Source organism: Akebia trifoliata, chromosome 2 (assembly GCF_017979445.1).
Source record: "Akebia trifoliata isolate Shusen 1 chromosome 2, ASM1797944v1, whole genome shotgun sequence".
NCBI lineage: Eukaryota > Viridiplantae > Streptophyta > Magnoliopsida > Ranunculales > Lardizabalaceae > Akebia > Akebia trifoliata.
Genome location: NC_141376.1, coordinates 25,081,594 through 25,104,215, shown reverse-complemented (window position 1 = coordinate 25,104,215; position 22,622 = coordinate 25,081,594). Strand labels below are relative to the sequence as shown.

Sequence of the window (22,622 nt, the reverse complement as noted above, 5' to 3'; positions counted from 1 at the left end):
ACTCATCATAGAATTAGCCCTTCTCCCCCTTGGTTCATTTGGGAAAGCAAAAAAAATTCTGATCAATTGTAGACAAAGTATTTGTGGCTTCTGAGTCTTTGCTTTATTTAAACTAAGTGTTGAACTTGATTATTCGAACTTCTAATGTTTCAGCTCGAACCTTCTTAGATTTTCTTCTGTTTTTCTTTATTGCTATAACTTTTGCCTAGATCGCCTTTTCAGGTTTTTGATCTAGTGAGCTTGCTTTAGCTTTTACCTAGATCGCCTTTTTAGGTTTTCAATCTAGCGATCTTGCCTTAATTTTTGCCTAAATTACCATTTTTGGATTTTGAACTTAACAGGCTTTTTTCTTCTTTTTTTCCTTCTAAACTTCTAGAGTTACTGTCTGATCATGCTTTACTACCATACTTAACTTTTCCGTACGATACGTAGGAGAACTTTCATGGGTAAGCTTAGGACTAAGTATAAAAAGAAAGGAATTTTGAGGTTCAAAACCCAAATGCCCTTGTGTGGTATTTCTTTATTTTTCTTTAAGCTTTCTTTCCTATTTGACAACATATTTATTTTTTCATGTAGGGAAATATATATATTTTTATTTTGATGTGGTCGTGCTTGAAGTAACTTCTCAGGTTGCCTACGTACCCCAGATTTTTAGGATCAGACCAAAATGTAATTCGAATTCTTCCCTTCCCTAAGTTAGGTGATCGAACTGAGAAAAAAAAATGTATTATTTTTTTAAAAAAAAAATGTTGCAAAGGGCTGAGAAAGGAGATATTGTACTGGGTAGCAAGAAAATTGATTCGGCCAAAGAAGCCTCCTTTTGTGACAAATGAGCAGCAGATCAAAGATCCAACGTTGTTGCCTCGGTAGCTAAATGTAACAGTGGATAACTTGATCCGCTGTTGCAAGTAATACCTTTAACGGCAGATATTTATATCCGCTACAATAGCTCAATTTTTAACAAATAACATATAATACATATAGCGACGGATATTAAGATTCGCTGCAATAGGTCAAATTTTTAACAAACAAAATGTAATAAATATAGAGGCGGATATTAAGATCCGCTGCAATAGGTTAAATTTTTAAGATACAAAATGTAGTACATATAGCGACAAATATTAATATCCGCTGCAATAGGTCAATTTTTAATAAATAGAATATAATACATATAGCGACGGATATTAATATCCGCTGCAATAGGTCAATTTTTTTAAAAATAAAATATAAGATATCTAGCAACAGATATTAATATCCGTTGCAATTGGTCTTTTTTAATAATGGAAAATGGGGTATAAGCACCATCGTCTGACCTCCCACATTCTCAATGGGTCGATAATTTCTACCTTTACCATGTCTATATAATCACCTGGTTGTCCAAATGACCAAAGTATATTTTTTAGCTCAACCAAATTACCAGTAAGATATGAAAAATTGAATCCAAAGAACAACATTTTTCAAACAATTAAATCAAAACATAAGAAGAAGAAAAAAAGCAATAACAAACCTTTTGTAGCATCATATCCATGGCAGTGTTGTCTTGCTCCAATAACTTGCCAACAACCACAACTCCCTCTACTCCAGCATTGGATGCAATTGTGTGCACTGGTGTCTACAGTTAAAATTACCCAATGGTCTCCTGGTATTAGTTTGAAATTGTGGTAATCAAGGTAAAAACAGTAGATATCATAAGAAAGACAAGTGTGTCTTATTATATGAAGTCATGAGTACCAAGACTCCGTTGGAGAACCTGAGAAGTTTTGAACAAATTATGCGAAAACATATTCAAGGCTTTGTTTATATAAGAAAAACATCTCAAGTTGACTGATGTTCGACGACATGTAAACAACTCTGGCGAATCATCTCACCATGATACAGCCATCTCAGCAACTTGTCCGAGATTTGAAAATTTTCAATTGATTTAACAAGGCCGAGGCAATCACTATAGATCAGTATGGGTGTTTTTCGCATATAAATATAATTGATTTTTAAGATTTAAAGGTTTGTGATATATAAAAAATGAGATTTTGAGATTTTTGCATAATACTATCATTCTATGTTTCATACTCTTATGTTCACGTTGTTGATTAAAAAAAGGATAGTTTGTTCATCTAGGCTGATCAGGGCATTGGAATGTTGCAAAACTAGGTGTTTATAAGTCATGATGGAAGAGAAGTCATCCTTGACCACAAATTGAGAATGGGTAGTTATTCAATTGAGAGCAAAGTATTTCTTGGACGAGAATAGAAGTGCATTGGTAGAGGTGGAGACCCTACTTTGTGGAATATGCTCCCTGTAATGTGTTAAATACTAACTACTATAATGATCTTTGGTTGTATAAGTTATATGTTATGTTTTGGTGCCATCACATCTTTTATTTATGAAGTCCTGAGTACATTTTAATATGTCTTGACATGGACAATGATTGTTATCAGCACAAATGCTTGATATTTTCATGGTCATCCGTAAAAACAAAGTAATTATGCACATGAGTTGGACTTTGATGTCATCATATTAAGGTGGTTAGAGTACCAATTGTGACTTTTTAGCAATCATGTAGTAAAAGCTAAGCAAATATGAGAGATCAAAGAAATCATTTCTGAAATATCCCCTCAAAGTGTTACAGGCAAATTTGTTGAACAAAATAGAGGGGTTACTGAATATACCTAGACTTCTGAAGTTGGATTCAACAGTTGATGATGTTCCTCCTTTGATTTTTTATGTCATTCAATCACAGATTTCACTAGATGAGAATATTTTCTGAAATATTATCCCAAATTTGTTCAGCAATCCAAGCTTTAACCGTAAATCAGAACGCCAAAATCAAACAGCCATTCTAGCTTCTTGGGCTATCACCTATTTTGGATGTAGTCCACAGGTTGGGACATATATAGGAGTTGAGAGTGATGGATCCATTACTCTTAAAGTAGATACATTAAGAGTGATGGATCCAAGGTCCCTCAAGGAACAAGTCTTAAAATAACGCACAAAGGAGTTGGGATAAACTCTATTAAAAATGTACTTCCCATCAGGATTGTTGGGAGAAGTTAGGAATATGCATTTTGGATTCTCCTTCTCAACAACTTCAGCAATGTGCAGTACATCCAAGCTAAAGTCTACCTTCCTTGGTACTACAAAGTAGAATGATGAAGTATAAGTGATCATGCACATATTCATTTAGATATCAAAAAAGAATCGAATAAAAGATTGGAAAGGCAAATCACAAAAAGCAAGAAATATTTAATTCTACTCTTGATGACATCTATTAACATCTATTAAAAGATTTTTTTTATTTCACCATTTAATCACCTTAGCATTAAATGGCTAAATTGAAATTATTGGGGTAGACAAATAATGGGATGCAAGATGAGTCACATTATAATCCATTGAACATGACATTCGTAAATTTAGTGGTTTTACTTCCATACAAATGTCTAATGTTTGGGGTAAGAATGATTTATCCCTAAATAAATGTCAATTGATACTAAATTGAAAAATAGGAGAAAAAATAAGATATGCATTAGGGGTCGGATAAGAACCCTTGGAATGCCAGATTTAGAAACATGTCAACATGGATGGTTCACCCCGTTGAGATGAACCCTGATAACATGCATGGAAGTACTCTCGGAAGTTTAAAATCATTGGAATCATGAGTCTGGCTGCAGGGAAGAGAAGTACAGGCCAAAGAATTCAGAGAGTTCTTTGCCCACATTGGCCTACCTACACACCACCCCACTTAATAAGGGTAGAGTCCTCATTCTATAGAATTCTAATTTTCTACGGATCCACATATAATGAAATTGTAGCTACATACCATGATACCAAGCATGAGAATAATTGTAGCTACATGCTCAATTTATGCACATTTTGTTTCTTGATTCTCAACATTCAGCTCCATAAAACATAATCGATCTTCCTAGTCTTATAGAATTGTCATTTTACTCGTAGCCTGGTTGGACTTGTACAGCCTCTACCAATTCCCATGCTAGTATGGACAGATATTTCAATGGATTTTGTGGAAGGACTTCCTAATTCCAAAGGGAAGTCAACCATTTTTGTGGTGGTAGATAGACTCTCAAAGTATAAAAACCATGACCAGTAAAACTCAAATAAATTGAAAGAGATGGAAAAAGAGGGGAACACAATAGAAGAGACCCAAGCACACCTTCAACTCCTTAACCTTCTCCCAGAGATTCTCATTTGACTCCTTCACCTTTTGAGCTTCACTCCTCAACTGTGTAACCATGCAGACAGCATTACTCAATATAGCGGCCTTGTCAATTTTGTGTGGCCTTCCAGGTTCCAAGATGGAACCCCATTCCAGAGAGATTGAGAACATGCCAAAGTAAATAAGAGATATGTATAGAAAAACAAGAAAAAAATATATGACAAGGATGTATATGTGAGAAAGAGCATGCTTTCATTCAGCTTATCCCTTCTCATTTTTTCCTTACATGCTTTGGATCCAGATGCATTGCATGTTTCAGACCTCACCTTACAATAGAAATTCAACACAAATTATGACATTGCAAGGAGAGAGATAAAAGTGCATAATTCAATGTGTCGAAAGCCAATGACCCAATTCAAGTGCTTGAATGGTCAATGTGCCGAACTTCTGACTAAGTAGCTAAAGAGAATGAAAGAGCTACATACCATTTTTGAGAGGCTGTTTCTTTGAGGCCATCTGAATTCCCAAGGGAGGCGTCAACTTCCACACTGAGAGCAAATAAAGAAATCATATGGAAGAAAAACTCCATTCTTAGTTCAACACTCAATAAGTAATTAAGCACTTGTTAGGTACAGATGTAAACGTACTTAATATTTTCTGTAATTGTAATTTAGTAAATACTTTTTTTTTCTGTTTTTGATAAATAATACTAAAGTAAATATGCAAAGCAACATAAAAATAATAAACTGAGACTAATAGATATGAAAACTTATAATACGATTAAATACTAAATGTGACATTCAAAAAAGCAATCTCATCTATTGCGATTTCTTTAGGAATAGCTTACAACTTGGGATTAAACTTTAAAATACCTTCTTTAATTTTCTTACTAATTGAATTCTCCATGGCAGATTTTATTTGCCCTTCAAAAGCATCCACCAAACTAGAAATAAGAAAGAACACTAGTTAAATACTTCACAGGATCATCCAACTTGGTACTTAGCTTTAAATATTCTGATTGATTGAGTGGCAGACACTTGTCAATAATGGTAAACTGGATCCATGTGGAGCTGTACCAATGAATCATCAGGGTTCGGATCCGTCAATAGAGAATAGATCGATAGCAATACCTGAAAATATTAAAACAACCACCTTTCCCACCCGCTTAAACAACAGCAATGAAAACATAGTTGTAACTACATGGCCCAGTATATGGAGGGCACAAAGGGAACAGGTGACAGTATTAGGAAACACCAACACTTTCCTTAGTAAGATTTTAAGCCTTATTAAGGGTCAATTTGCTTAAAAGGATTAACACATTGGCAATCCAACACCACAGTCCCCTAGATTTCATGGAAAAACTCAGATAAAAAAACAGGGTTGCACAACTCTAAACCCGACTATCTTATACCAAAAAGAACATTATTATGTGCAAGATTTAATATAAATTATGATGAATAAATTCATTTATATGGTATTATAATGCATATCATAAATAGTGAATCATTGAACAACTTGGTTATTTATAGTGTACGGAAGATCATTTCTTAGCTCGGTGAGAAAGTCAATTCGGAACTCAAATTATCTTAGTCACCATAAGTAGTTGTATCAGTTCACCTTCACGACACGGGTTAGAATTTCTGGGCTTGAAGCCACTAAGATGCATCCCTGAAAGAAAATATAATTAAAATCAATATTAACATGCTGAAATTATTAAAAGCTGTAGAGAAGAGTAGACATACTTGCAAATACCCCATATACGGACTTGGATTAACGACTCTTAATGCTCTATAAACCTTAAACGTGTCTGCAAATGTTCAACGCTCAAAACGTTGGCTTAACACAACCTGGAATATATCTCCGGCTAAGATATGTTCTTTAGCTTGCAGTACAACTTTCTTGTATTACTGACTTGTCATTGATGACCTCTTTAACGAAGAATCAAAATGGCGAGTATATAAATTCACAGAACCAGAAGTTATCATTGGGCTAACAATAGACAATCAATTCAAATATACTGGCGACGAGTAGTTGTAGGAAACTAATGCAACGAAGGGTAAATGATCTACTCACATGGCTATATTTTGTACTTTGGACACTAAAAGGTCTAATAGGTTCATTCCATCATCAAAGTAAATGAGACTTTAAAAAAACACAAAACCAAATTCTACGCTTATATAAGGCATTAGAAACATCACATTTAGGTGTAAGTCTAAATTTGTCATGTTTTTAATAAAACCAAAATTCAGATATCCTAAACTACAAAGCCATAAATTAGATGACTAAATCACATTAAAAAAAAAAACCTAGCATTCCTATTGATTGCATTGGTTATATTTAGTTTAATCATCTTATTGCAACCCATTAAATAAAAGGACTACTATAAGTTCCTTAGATCAATCATTTTTAACTTCTACAAAAAATGAGGAATGAACCATTTAGTATACAACCAGTTAAATCTTATGCAAAGAAGATGAATAACACTCTTGTGTTGATTGCATGCAAAAAATTAGCTCAAGTTCTATACAAATAGATGTTAAACTTGCAACAAGTAAATATTAGAGCAAATCTAGAAGCTAAAAAACAAGTAAATATTTTTGTGCATGAACTGGTACAAGATGAACAGGGCCACTCTTCTTGTCGTTTTGTTTCAAAGCACTTGACTTGTAACGAATCACTCCTTGTCTCCCCATCTAAAATAGCACGTGGCATACTTTTCTAGGGTTATTAAGTCCATGATTTCATTGGGTTTGATCAATTTCAATGATGATTTCAAGTCATTGGAGTTTTGGAATTCCTGTTGGGGGCTTGGATCTATAGCTATGCCAATTTTTTATTGCTTAGAACCAACAATAGGTGGCCCCAAAAATTAATTAGCCTAAAAGGTGTGCCCACATATTGTCTAAATCAGGATTCAAAACCAGCTGATTTAGTTATGCGGTCAGCTCTCATTTCAAGGGCCAGATGATTAATGTCATTCAATAATCAGAATAAAAATACTAAGGTTTCGTCTTGCCTAGATTGTCACACTATTATTTTCTCAAGTGCAAATTTTCTGAACCATACATTGGTCGATATCGTTTTAGAGTTTCAAATTCAAATAGTTTCGGGCACACTCTCTTTCTTAAAAGGGTCACATGTTATCATTCGAATGGGCTAGTTATTAGATTTCATGGAACAAATACGAGGTTGGATGTGTCATTAATCATCAATATGAACTTATGGTTATGCAAGGAATTTTCCATACATATGTTTGTTAATAACCATTCATCCTAATGCCTTTGTGTACATAGGTTTCTTGATAATCATGAATCCTTATTTAGTTTGGGAAGATCTGCTTTGGGTAAGATGCTTACTAATGAATTTACTTTGTTGCATTGGGTTTTGAGTTGAGTTGAGTAAGGAATATGAAAATGTTTTGGGCCAAACAACAGAAAAACATGTTCACCTATATACTTTAATCATTTAGAAAAGTTTAAATCTTAATAATCATAGCTTCACAAATGATTGGGAAAAGCTCAAGGTCATATGTCATGGTTTTGACAAGCAACTTTTGTTTCAAGTTAAAAAGATAATTTTGAGAATTGAAAAACTTATGATGCAATCAGGTAAACCATATTAGTTTCTAGAGTGCCCTGCTGGATACACACACACACACACTATGTATGTGATTTTTCTCTTAAATAAATAAGAATTTAGGTACTTAGTATAGTATCATTCAGTGGTGATTGTTCTAGTTTTCCCTGTGTTGATCTCTTCTTGTCCAACTATTTGAATTGCCATTTCCTTTTCTTTATTTCAGAATGTAGGAATTCTCAGCTATCTCGTATCCAAAATCCTACTAAAATCATTAATAGTTGTTCTAAACCCTCTAAAATCCATAAATTTGTGATAATCACCAACAAACTGAATCCCTCAACAACTCAAAATCACTGAAGCATAACTAAAAAAATCATCAGTATTAACAACTAGAGACTAAATAAAAGCACAAAACCCTCCAAAAATCAAAAAGAAAAATCTGAAACAATGACAACTTTATCATTAGGTGTGGAGATCAACTGTAGAACCAGGTCATTGGAAAAGTAAATCAAATAAAAAACATAAAAATAAAACCCTAAATCAGATGAGTTGTAGAGTACCAATTGCAAAATTGAAAGATCGAAACGTGCACGCGAGATAGAGAGAGAGCTTACCAGATGCGAGAAAAAAACAAGGATTTGTCTCCTATCCGAAAGGAAAACCGAATGCAACAGGGAATCTATCATCTACCGCTTACCCAGACCTCGAACCTCTGATAGAAAGAATCTCCATACATGCATTCTTTCTCTCCTCCCTAATACCTAAAACATAGTTCCGTCTATGGAGCCTACAGGTCAACCATGGCAATAAGCAGTAAGGTGGCCCAGTCTCTCGCCCAGCCTTCACCTTCTTTAGTGGCAATCCAACTTGTTGAAGTAATCTCACAAGCACCAACAAACGAGAGAACAAGAGAGAATGACAGAGAAGGAATGAGGGGGAAAATCAGAGGGAAAATCAAAGGGGAAAAGGAAAATGGATTTTCGTGGGCTGTTCTTTCGCGAATTAAATTTCTTTTTCCGTAAGGTGTAATATTCGTTACTAACGGATTTTATTTTCCGCTGCCATCTGTATATAAATCGAGTGAGAAATTCAGTTGTGGGATATGGGTGGTCCCTATAGCGGCAGATAAATTTATCCGTTGCAAAAAGTATATCATACTACAACTGAAATAATTATCTGTTGCTATAAACCGACACTATAAATAAATCGAGTGAGAGTTGAGGGATATGGGTGGGTCCCTATAGCGGTGGATAAACTTATCCACTGCAAAAACTATACCATACTGCAGCTAAAATGATTATCTACTACTATAAACCAACGCTTTAAATAAATCGAGAGAGAAATTCAGTTGTGGGATATGGGTGGGTTCCTATAGCGGCGGATAAATTTATCCACTACAAAAAATATACCATACTGCAGCTGAAATAATCATCCGTTGCTATAAATCGAAAATGTTGTAGTGTATTGATATTATCAGTGATGATTCACAAAAAGATATATAATTAACAAATAATAAAGAAAGCTAGGAGGAAGATTGGAAAAATATCTCGGAGATTTCTATCTTAGAAGATGTAGCTCATGCTTATATAAGGGAACCTATGGAAAATATTTAATCAACCGAAGAATTTTTTAGCGAACGAATCAAACAGTGACATTGGCTACTGAACGAAGCATCATGTCTTTGGACAGAGATGTGTGGCATTGAAGAAAAAATTCCTCAAAAAAGAGCAAAGTGGATGTCAAAGAATACACCATCCGTTTGATGAAGCACATCAACGCATAGAAGAAGAAAATGCAAGAATGCGTATATGCAATATACAACATGATAGACTTAGAATCTACCTCAATCATACACGCGAAGAACGAGAAAGATTTCTAGATGAGTTTAATTTGCATTCACCTTATCGTATGACTAATGAAAGTGATACCAATGATATAGATTAGGAGTCCTATTAAACTGTTACGTTCTAGTCTTGTTTTTTCTATTTGTTTAGAAACCATGTCTATCTCGTTTAACTATTGTTTTCTATTATTAGTACTTTCTGTTGGTTTATGAACCACTTATATCTTTTTCATTTTATCTATGTAATCTTTTTTTTTATTGATCAGTTGGGGTTGAATATCTACAGTAAAATAGGGATATAGCGACAGTCGGCGACCGTCGCTATAGGGTTCATTATATATGGGACTTATAACGACAGCCACTGTTGGTCGTCGCTATAGGGTATCTTTTTCATCTTAGACTTTTAGCTACGGTCACCGACCGTCACTATAGAGTATTTTTATATTAAAAAAAATTAGGTCTTTAACTACGGTCACGGCCGTTGCTATATGGACTTTTGACAACAACTGCCCCCTTCACATGTTGAATATTGGAGATACCCTATGTTTTGAAATTGATAACCTAGATACCAACTAACAACATGAAAATACCCAAATACCCCTCATCTTCAACTTTTATAAATCTAACTATTTCTTGAACCACCTGCTGCAAATTATCTATTGTAGCAAACCAACTCAAAACTTGAAATGGAAAAGGTTCCAAATCCAAAAAAGAGAAACACAAATACCAACCAAATACAGTTGCTTTGCAGATTCTAACCATTGTAGCCATGCACCAACTCAGGAAGACCAATAACCTAATCAATTTAATGAATAATATTGGAATTGAACACAAAAACTATAAAGAACAAAAGAAAAAAAAATGATGGCTCCTAGTAGATAAGAGAGTATTCAATAGAGGTCAACGAGCTTATGGACTGAAAAAAATTAAATAGAAAAGAGTAGCTGACCTCATGTGATTGAAAGAAGGGATAAAGAGAAGTTTCATCACATTAAAAGCTGAAAGTAAAACTGGGCGATGTCAGTTAGAAGATCCAGCCATACAACTTTGAAAAAACAAAACAAAAAAAAAAAAATCATGGAGTAAGAGAAACTTATTCTTAGTCCTTCCTAATGGTTGTAGAAATGTAAATGCTCTTCCCTAAACAATAAATTTAAAACAACTGTAAACATCTAAAGATCACTATGATACAATAAACCACCTTGGAACCCAAACTCTTCATCCAATAACGCAAGCCCGCCATCTATTGAAAACGAAACGAATAGATGACATCTACAAAAGCATATGCATAATATGTGACCACTAAAGAAATTCAAGATGGTTGAACATGTGAGATCCAAGATGTGACATTCAAGATAAGCAAAGGCTCTGCGTGTGCCATAATCGATAAACGAATATAATTGTCTTACAAAATCCAACCGCAACAACCACGAGAAACTATATAGGAATTTAAATATCCTAAATATATATATATATATATATAAATAAGATTGGGAAATTAAAACTCAAAGATGTAACAAAGGATAAATAAAAGGGGATCAAAAGCAACCAGAACATGTCCAAGAAGGGTACACAAGGAGTAACAAGTGATTATTTCTACTACCACAAGCTACCATATTGGACACTAGCAAATCTAGAAGGTCAAATTTTCATCTTATGTGTTCATGCACATTGTTTAAGGGAATTTGCATTTGTGTATCCAAAGGAAATAGATCTACGGTTCCATGTCCGTAACACGACAGCCAAGTATTGAACGGAGTGAAGACTTTCTAATTAGAAAATCATTATTCATAAAAGAATGACAGGATGAAAGGATAAAAGGATTAAAGATTAAAGATTAAAGAATAAAGAATAAAAAGAATAAAAAGAAAAAATAAAGTTAACTAGTAATTAATAGCTCAATTTCAGTGTCTCAATAATGAACTTAGGAAAGAACAAAAAGATTCATAAAACATTTTATCAGAAAAAAATAGAACTTAGCAAGCAAATTTAAAATTTGAACTTATACTTTTCAAGACAATCTGGTGGACGGTTCACTGTCAACAATGTCAGTCAGACCATCCATGGAAATTCCAATGTCCGAGTCAAGACAATCGACCAATGTTAAAACAAAATGTACCGACGGAGTTAGTTTGTATTCTTGCAGAAGATCTCAAGTCTACTGTTACTAATAAAAAAAAGGGGAGAATCGACATATTTTTGCAAATAAGTCATGACAAGAGAAGTACTTGATCTGTATATTTATTGATTGAATCGAGAGAAGTATATTAAATATGGTTCATTATCAAGAAAGGTAAGTAAAAAATTTCAATCGAGAAAAGTATGTTAAATATAACCACTTACAAGAATTTTGGTAATTTATATCTATCTTCTCTCTATTGTGGGATTAGTTACCTGCACTGATTCAGACTTTTCCCTGAAGTTTAAAATCTTAAACACAAGTCTTCATGGCATATCGGTTGCTAATATATGGAAGGGAAAAAAACAATTGGTTATATAAAAGCAGATAAAAGTATTGAGTGGTATATGAGACTCGGTAGAGATCTGTAGTACTACTGTCCTGTGTACTTTAAAAGAGGAAAGAGTATATTAAATTTGTATTAGACATCATGTAACAACTAGAAGTCCACAAGTATTTTAGTGCTCTATCCAACAACATAGCCGAATTAAGAGTGCCGGCTGCTGGGCTTCAAGTTGCTGATTTTTGTGGCCTTAGAGTATTGATTGTATCTGATTCAATCGTAGTGGTTCGAGCATTAAAGGATGGCAATTATCCTTGGATTGCCATGGAATGGGTTCATTTTTTTCAGGAAAAATTAGTGAAATCCATTACAGAAGTAGCCTACCACCTTAGGTTATAAAAAAAAAAACACAATGATGATTATACCCATTTGCAAACGATTACACGATGTGTATTTCGCATTGTCCTTCATAAGCATTGAGAAATTTAGATAACAAATATTGTAGATTTTGTTGGACACTTGTGGGTAGGAAACCTTGTTCAAAACAAAATCCGAGTCAGGATCAACAGATGTGCTATTTGTGACAAAACAACGCCAAAACTAGATTAAAAAAACTTTCCATTCGTTGCTTTAAGGGATTTATGACTTAAAATTGGCAGGAAACAAAGAGGAAGGAGAAACATTCTACAATAACTAAAGGAAAAACAACTATTTCCGTATAAGGAAACATGCATGGAAAGAAAAACATATATAAATGGGATTAAAATCTTTTCTAAGAATGTGTTGTACGCCAAGCAATGCAGATGTAACAACGTAGGCATACCTTAGTTCAACAAAGAAATAACAGAAACATCAAGAGTGTCAGTAGCATATATCAAGAGTGGTTTAGCAGAAGGATGAGAGCAATGGTTTATCCGCCCAACAGTTCATGGACCCCGGTCATATAAAGGAGCCAAACATACATACACTACAACTTCGCAGAAATTTAAACAATGGATAGATGACAATTTGTCAAATTAACAATATGCCAAAGGTATCCCAATCTGAACTTATGTATATATATATACATATATGGGAGCGGTTCGGCAGCCCTAAAGTTTGCCAAACATCTTGCCAAACATTTTTGTAAATCACTTTTGATGGGGTTAGAAGTTTTGGCATAGGCTGATTTTTTGTGAGGATGATCTCTACGGTGAAGAGATCATCCTCACCAAAAATCAGCTCATTTTGAAACTTCTAACCATAGTTTACAAGTTGAGAATCATCAAAATGTAGAAATTGAACTATACTAACCTTATTGAAGGAAAGTCTTGAGTGAGACTGCAATAACAAGTCATTTGAGAATAACAAACAGCCCAAACCCAATTTCAAGAAATTTCAGAAACAGGATCTTCGCCTAATCAATAAATGTCCAAATTAATTAATATTGGCATATACAAATTCTTCACGAATTCGGGAAAAACAAGTAAAAAACTACTCCATAAATAGCATAATGAAAGATCCAAGGTCATGGATAACCGAACCAACTTTCTCATATCAAATGACAGATCAAATGATGTAGGATCAAATGCACTACAAAGATTTTACCAGAAAGGTTGGGAAGGACTATATTTTCAAAAGGCGTGCATCAAGTAGTTAGACAATTATATTTGAATACTTTGGTTGTAGAATCTAGTACAATGTGCTAGCTTGCTACTAACCACTAGCTTGCTTGCTTAGTGATTGCAGAATCTAGTAAATTTGAAAGAGGAAAATATAAGGATCTTATGCATTTAATAACTGATGTTACTGCACCAAGCAAAAAAATAAACTTATTTAGAAAATCATTATAAATGTACTATATTCTATCATAGAGATTAAATAGAAGTAAACCCTAGCCCAAAAAGGCACTTGGAGCAACAAGTGCTTAAAAGAGATTGTCATCAATTGCCTAGTTTACAAGTTATGACTTGTGAGTGTAGTTCCTCAACACTGAAAATGAGAGTAAATCCTGAACAACAGGTGATGAAAATTACATTGGCAAATATGATCGATTATATTGAGATATACAGTAAAATGCATTTGAAACTACTTTCTAAAATTCACAAATAACACTACAAAAAAAAAAACAGCATTTTCGAATAGCAAAAAATTGTGGTGACACTTAAACATGTATCTAGGATGGCCAAAAACAATAGCTGCTGGAATTGTAATAATGCTGTCTTCAAGTTTTTCTCTGTTCTGCATAATTCTAGGGATGTGTGCAAATATTAAATGCATTTGGATTATAAGAAAGGTTTGGAAGTTTGGCACTTAAACAGTGGAAGTTTCAAGTAAATTGTGTACATGGAATAGTGATCTATAATGGTAACAACGGATTGATCAGTCACTGCCTTACTGATAAATGATGAAATTAATGTTTCACCAAGATACATAGAACAGAACCATCATAATGGTTTGTGGAAGTGACAGTGTAACATTAAAAAGATTCAAGATACAAGCAAGCATGTATCATTATCACAAGAAGGACTAAGTACTAAACAAGAAGCAATGATATTGGTTGAAAACCCATACTCAAGTGCATGGATTTTATTAGCCATAGATAGAAGTAACAACATGATAAGAGTTTGTAGTTATGGCCGAAGTTCATTTCAAGAACAAAAATCAACAAAATGTACCGATCGAAGAAAACAAACACCAAAAACAAAGAAATCTCATAATCTAAGAAAGGGATTAACATTAAAAAGGTTGATTCAGTGAACATGTCATCAGTATTTCAACCATAATCACAAACCCATGCAAAAACTCTCACTAAAGCTTCATTGAATGTTTCCTTCTTCCAACTTAGCATGCTAGTTGAAGTTGTTTAAGATTTAAATCAAAATAAAATACTAGTTTTGAATTTAGGGAATAAATCATTTACAACCACTAGCCTAACAATGTCATTGAGTTGGAGTCTATGATAATTTGGATTTGTGTAAGAGCTACTAACCTGAACCAAAGGAAAAGAGGTTGATGGCACGAGGGTAGAGAGGAGTTCGGTTGATGTATAAGCTTGACCATGATGGAAGGTTGTCATCATTTGGATTGCTGACATTGCACTCTCTGCTGTTGTTTGGGTCCACGTTTAAGCTCGCTCCATGCGGTTTTTACCAAGTTAATTACCTATCAATTAGCTAATCAAATCATAAGTGATCCAACTAGAATACAAAATTGAAGCTTTTGTCGCCCGCATCAGATAACGTCGTCAGTTACTTTAGCCCCTCACCGAGGCCTTGTGGCATTCCTAGGCTTTGGGCAAGATTATCCATCCTTATCTGTCTTCTCTAAAAGATGGAAAGATCCTTACCTGTACACTCTTCTGGTGGGCTTCCATGTATGCCTCTGTAACCAAGAGTGAGAGCTTCTGCACGACCAACAAAGGATTTCAGTAAAACTAAAAATCAAAATTAGGTTGTCTAGAAAATGAAGTTCAATAGTTGCAAATAAAACATGATTATATGCCATCCAGGTGCAAATTTTTGAGAAAATAACTAAATATATATAGAAATAAAACCCATCATTAATTTTGCAAATAAAACATGCCCAAAGATGTAAATCTTCAAAAATAAATAATAAATAATAAATTACCAAGACTGATCTCCTTTTTCGAACCCATCGTTTTTTACTCCATGTTTAATCAAACCAAGGATTCCATTCCCATAATCTCTCCCTCTGACTGACTCACTCTCAGATTCCCACATAATGGAAACTACGAATGTAGATTGAAAGTGATGGCAGTTGCCATGTATAATATGCCATGGCACTAACCCATTGAATCCTAACTCCTTCATCAAACATTGTGGAAAAATGGAAATAGCAAGGTTCACACAATCCCATAAAACACAAGGATTTACGACATTGTGCCTATATCAACAAAACAGGACAAGAATCCAAATTAGTGATGGCAGAATCAAACCACTAATACCATCAAACCCTGTTATTAGAAGATAAGGTATCATAACAAGACCATCAAGAAAGAAAAAGAAAGACCATTGTTAACCTAACAAGCTCAATCAAGATTAGAATAAACTGATTTTTTTTTTCCTGTTTTGATGATCATCATGATATTGAGAACAGCTAATTTGCAAACTCAATTCTGCTCAATCAAAGCCTTGTCCTTATTTGCAAACTCAATTCATTAAGTAGAACAAAACCTATTAATAGTCCATGAAAATATTTTTTGTCAAAATTAATCATCCAGAACTATGGCAATATTATCATGTGAAGTTGCAAACCTTCTCTTGGGTCCATCATCCTATAATGAACCCTAATGGAGGGATTAGGCCATATAGAATCCTAATTACTTTACAAAGCATTATAACACATTCAAACAACTTCAGTAGTTGTTTACAATTAGGATTAGGCCCATTTAGAATCCTATAATGAACCCTGATGGAGGGATTTCTTTTTTACTCCCCTATTTTTGTGTGATAACTTCATAGTCCATTTAATGAATTTTTTCTTTGATGATGCTCCCACCCTTTTTATAATGGGTGAGATCGATAATTAAAATTGACAAGATCAACAATTCAAATCATTGAGGAGATTGACCTTTACACCTATTGACGAGACCAATGATTGTAAATTGTCCATCTCAATATTTGAACATTAATCATCCAGATCAAAGGTTCCAATTTGTTTGTTACAATTATCGATCACAATGTTTCAACGTAAGTATATCATTGAGATCAATGATTCAAATTATTGAGATTGACAATTTGCTCAGTTTGCCATTTATTGGGGTGAGGGGCATTAATTAAGAAACATTGTGATCGCAAGGTGCATTCATAAAGATGTACCCATTGCAGAGTCTATCAGATGATTTTCCCTAAAGTTTTCATTAGAGAACTATTGTGACTAATAATGTGCCTTGGTATGTTTTTAAAAGAACATTATGTTGGCAACAATGATGATGAGGCCTACATCATTGTATCAAGATCTGTTGAGTCGATCAAAGTTTACAAAAGAAGGATATGGTTCTGTGAATGGAGTTTATATTGTGTGCAAAGAGGATAAGATTATAACTCCAGATTTTCAACGATGGATGATTGAAAATTATCCAGTGAAGGAGGTGAAGGAGATTGAAGGTGCAGATCATATGGCTGTGTTTTCTAATCCACATGAGCTATGTCATTGTCTATTTGATATTTGCCAATACCTACCTTTGTTTCTCTATCTTATTTGTTATCTGTAATGTGTACTTTCAAATTAAATGGAACAATCATAGAAGCAAAACAAAAGTACTCTTACTCATCCAATGAAATGGGTATTACAGAAATAAGTATTTCTACAAGAAAAACACTTTCCTTACCATCATCATGGAAAAACTCAGATTAAAAAAATGGATAACATTGCTAAGTAAGGAAAAACTACACTAAAATATACACTTCATTCTTAATTGTCACTTGGAAGCATAGCCACAAAATTCGATGTTTTTTTCGGTTGAATTTAGGTAAATTTGCCATGTATAAGAATTTAAGAGAAAATTACTTTAAAGACCATGCAATAGGGAATTCCAAATTATTTTAAAGGCCCCATAGTTGGGACTTTCTTCTAAATGCACATGACTTGTCAATCTTTGTTTTTCCCTTAATTCCCTTACTACAATCTATTGTGCAAACTCTAATCAGTTGGTTTTAAGGACCATCATAACTCTTCTACTTTTACCAAAAAGCAAACTCCTACTTTCACAAAACAACAAGCAAACTAAAATATAAGAAGTAGACAGAGGTCTTTTTTCTATTAATCATATCCAAGCTGAATTTTTTTTTATTTACTTGGATCATAAGCAAATGTTTAGATAGTGGACAATCCATCCTAAAGTCAATATGAAAATTTGAAATGCTAATCAACATTTGAAACACACATTGAAGTACATCTTCTAACGTGATCTAAAACTTATAAGGCTATAAAGGAGTATAAGGCTGATTTAAAATTAAGTTTGCCTCCTCAGGACCAGGTTAAGGCTAAACGAAACCTGTCCAAAAAATTTGCACACAAACCTGTGCTCACAGAAATCTGGGATCCACCGATCACGTGTATTAATGCATTCCACCGATCAAGTAATTAGGATTCTATATAGCCTAATCCTCAAAGACTCAACATAAGGGCCTGACTCCTGCTTGGCTTGACATGGATAAAACAGATGACAGGAAATAGGAGTTGAAGAAGAAATTGGTGAAGCATAAAGCTGCATGGGTGATGGGGGACCAAGTTCAACAAATTCAAGTATTTTTTGTTCAAAATGTCTCTAAAAGCTACCTAAGTGTTAGTAATACTCTGCAATCTATTTTGAGTTGGTTGTAAACAAAGATGGTTTCTTAAGAAAAAGTTCTAACAAGGTCATCCTCAAGATTACTATTAAGATATAGAAAATTGATGCCTGATCTAACCTCTCAAAAATGTCCACAATTATACTCACAAAATACTAATAGAACAGATTTGTGTTTGGTTGAGTAAGCCAAATTGAAAGACTAGAACATTCATTGAAAAGGCTTGTTGAGTGATCTAATCCAATTTAGTAAAAGGCATAAAATTATCTAGGGTGCTAAATAATTCAGATAAAATATTTAACAAGTTAAAAGTTATTTTGAACATACATCACAGATCTGATAAACATCAACTCTAAAGTGGCAACATTGCAAACAAGCACTAAAACTCAAAAGAATCAGATGTTTTCATGAATAGTAAGGGTCGCCTATGTTATCACACAATGATTGGCCCCCCTTCCACAAAGTCCATCCTTGCAATTGCTTTACAATAGAAATCTTCAAAACACAAGGTAGATCCCTCATATTATATGAATGTTGATACTCATGCCAAACAAATATAACAAGACAAAATCAATCTCAAAAATTACTTCATATATGCATGTAGACTTAATATCAATGGGTTAAAACATATGCTTAATTTAAGATATGCTAGAAGTAGAAGATTATGAACAACAGCCAAATCCATCTAGAATGGAATTCTCCACAAACCTGAGCACATTTAAGGTACACACCATCCAACCACTTTACGGATAAAAATCATAAATCTTCTAGTGCCATCCATTGTGGCTGCATTAAAAATCATAAATCTTCCATGAGCACATATGGATAAAAGAATTAGATAATTTACATAAATATGCCAACATGGTAACAAATAGAACAGTTAATCAAGCAATTGAGACCATTCCAACCGAAACAGATCAAAACATTCAATGTTCTGGTCAGTTAAATAGGGTCAATATTTCATTCTAGTCAGCAAAAAATAGATCCTTACTGTTCCTCCTCCAGATTTTGCCATCAAGAAGGTTGCAGTCTTCTATTTTGATAAGCCAAAGTCTCCAACCTAGCAAAGAAGAAGTAGATGACTTATCTAAACCACAACTCATACTCCAATTACACAATTTAAGCAAAAAATAAACCTCACATTATACCTTGACAGTCCAGTTTCTATCAACAAGTAGATTAGAAGATTTCAAATCTCTATATACTATTGGTGGTTTTCTACGATGCAAATTATTCACCCCTCTAGCCTACAACACAAAATATTTTGATTGTGTGAAACCATGTAATCTATCCATCAGTGCACGTGGAAAACACATAATTACTTGCTTTAACACCTAAACATATAAGAATTTGAGATTAAAGAATAGAGTCCTGTAAATGTTAAATGTGATTAATCCATGAGAGAGTCTTGTAATTGCTAAATGTGATTAATCCATGAGAACCTAAGTCAGAAATATGAATTAAGCGGTTGACTTGTATGAGATCCATAGACTGATGTGATTAGTCCTAGATTAATGTAACTAAGCATCTTGAAATAAAAAATCAGGATCTTTAAAAATAAAAATCTGAAACAATTAAAATAATTTTATAACAAAAGTGATAAGATCCCAATTAGAAATTCTACTTAAAATAAGACGATTACCTAATGTTTAGTAAGGCATCTCCCGAAGATCAAGTGGCAAATACTTCTTCTTCCCGTAAACTTCTCTCATAATCGTTTTTCTTTTTTTGCTTTTGCGAAATTATCATTAAAATTTGAACGGTCACTAGTCTATGAAGAAAATCAACAACACCAATAATTATAAATCACAAATTGACCTTTTCGCTTAGATTGCTTATGAGATGCCTCCACAATTCAATGAGATGCTCCAGACTTGTCTGAACCTAATATTAATAGAGATATCCGAGTGCTAGAGCCAAAAATCCTTCAATTGGTTCAACAGATTGCGAACCTTGATCCTCCCTGCTCAGATTTACAGAAAAATCAAACCTGAATCCAAGTAAATGGATGACTAATAGACATAATTCATGAACAAACGTCAAAGAAAAGAAGAGATCAGGTCGAGATCCAGTTGTTCTTACCCATATATGCAGCTCTATAACCTTAATCCGGTTGTTCAAACTAGAATCTGATATAGATTAAAGGATTTGGGGTGATGTTCGAGAGAGAGAGAGAGAGAAAGAAGGAAACTATGAGAGTGATCAAGAGAGGATTCGAGGTGATGTTTGAGAGAGAAAACGAGAGATCGAGTGAGAGATCAAACGAGAGATCGAGCGAGAGATTGAAAGAGATATCCAGAGATCGATCGAAACCGAAAGAGGTGTGAGATCGAGAGAGAAGTAGGTTAAGGTTTAATCACTGATCGATCGAGAGGGGGAGAGAGTAGAATTTTCCCTCTTCTCGGCTCTCTCTTACGATGAAGTTGTTTTTATTTTTATTTTTTTATTAAAAGAAAATAAAAAATGAAAAAAATCAAACCCAATTCCACGGCCTCAAGCACACGAATTAAACTTCAAAATATTTGACGGTTTGATGGACATAATCTTGATGTCGTATTTTTGGACTTTTTAACGTAGTGAGAGAACAAACATACCCTAGAAGAAATAATTTCACCAAGAATAAAATAAGAGCAAAAAAAGTCAAGGGATTTTGTAAATGCACCTGCGTGTGAGTCGTTATACCTCACATTTGAGCTCGACTACCTTGTAAATTAGCAATTTGTTGTCTTAGCCTAATAAACTAACGTGCAAGAATTTTTGTTGCAGCCTGCAAATGAGAAAATGAAATAAAATTATAGGAGCTAAATATTCACCTAAAGGTTTATAAATGAAACCAGTGATTCAAGACTCATAGAATTCAGAACATTCTTAGGGAATAAGTATTTGAAGAACCTACGTTGTTCCCTGTTTTTGTAGTCTCCTTTACTCCGCAACAAACTTTTTTTCCTGTCATGGAGGTGGCTCAAGGTAAATTGAACACAACCTTTTAACTCTTTAGAGGTACATATAGATAGACTAGAAATCAGGTAAAATCTGAAAATTCTTAACATACTTATAATGACCTGAAAATCCTAAAATGTATCTCGAGGAAAGAATTTTAGATCCATGCATTAATTTAAAAGTATGGATTCTTAATTTTTAATATTTGAGAAATATTAACTTCACTAATAGATTTAGAAGGATCGAGAAACATACTTTAGCCTGTAAGCACACCTAAATTTGAAGTCGATTGAAAAAGTTATCAAATCCTCGAGTTTTGCATTAGATATTTTTCCAACAAGTAAACGATACTTTAAGACGTAATTTGAGCAAATCGATCATATCATTAGATTCGTGTTGAAAAATCACCCGAAATAGAGTATAAGTTTGTCCAATTCGACATTTGGGGAAAAATAATTTCTAAAATGACAAGTATGTCCCAACTTAAGTTATATAAATATCTGAATTCTATTAGAAAAATCAGATTTTTCTTATTCTCCTCTCCAAACAAATCTCAACCATTTTCCATCGATATTTGAAACTCAGATTTATACTAAACGAGAACGATCCAAGCTTAACCGCAAGAAGGAAAGTTATTTCTCTCGTCGAGGGTTACGCGTGGACGCAAAGAAATTCGATTTTCGCTGGAAGAAAAATTTGGAGATTGGCCGGAGGCGATTTTAAACTCCGTTCAACCATTGAATATAGCTTGAGGTAGGTTGTCTTCCCTTCTACCTTCTAGTTATGCTATAATTTCATAGAAAATCCACGTGATCGTCGATAAATCGATCGTTTCATTAAGTTTATATATATTTGAATGATTTGAATCATGTTTGCATGCTTATTTATGATTGGTTTTACTTCATTTGTTGTAATATAAGCATTTTATAGTTCGTATAATATTGGATTGATTTTAGTTAAGTTTTGACGAAAAATCAGTAATTCGAAAAGTATCTGAATGTTGAGTTTGGTTCTAATTTTTTTTTTTTTTTTTGCTTCCATATAATATGTATACCCATTTTCTACCTTTATTTCATTAAAAATAGTTAAGTATTATTTTAAGTTCTTTAATAAATAAAAAGAAAGAAATAACCCGTTTTAATTTCGACTTTGAAAAATCATTTTTTTAACACTTAGCCAAATTTTCACAGATTTTCAACTTTTACGTCTTATGATTTTATCTTTGTTTCCGAGTATTTCGACTCAATCAAAACCATCGAATGGATTTAGTTGATGCTCAATGGATTTCAAATTACTTTAAAGGTGAAATTACTTTGATAGATATGTAAGAAATTAGA

General features: G+C 33.6%; 1 long non-coding RNA gene across 10 annotated transcripts; it reads right to left on the bottom strand.

Moving 5' to 3' along the window:
- Positions 1-1,092: 1,092 nt before the first annotated feature.
- LOC147409972 (uncharacterized) lies at positions 1,093-20,902 on the bottom strand. Of its 10 annotated transcripts, none has more exons than XR_015175543.1 (12): positions 20,428-20,902; positions 20,164-20,308; positions 15,662-19,405; positions 15,381-15,437; positions 15,024-15,196; positions 8,362-13,448; positions 5,041-5,111; positions 4,654-4,716; positions 4,166-4,494; positions 2,667-3,131; positions 1,508-1,612; positions 1,093-1,369 (listed from the first exon to the last, which is right to left on the bottom strand). It is a non-coding gene; the product is annotated as an uncharacterized LOC147409972 (long non-coding RNA). The 10 variants fall into 10 exon arrangements; XR_015175542.1 differs by having other exon boundaries at positions 1,094-1,369; positions 4,166-4,234; positions 20,428-20,901; XR_015175539.1 differs by lacking the exons at positions 1,093-1,369; positions 1,508-1,612; positions 2,667-3,131; ... (2 more) ...; positions 5,041-5,111; positions 8,362-13,448 and having other exon boundaries at positions 14,997-15,207; positions 20,428-20,890.
- Positions 20,903-22,622: the final 1,720 nt, after the last annotated feature.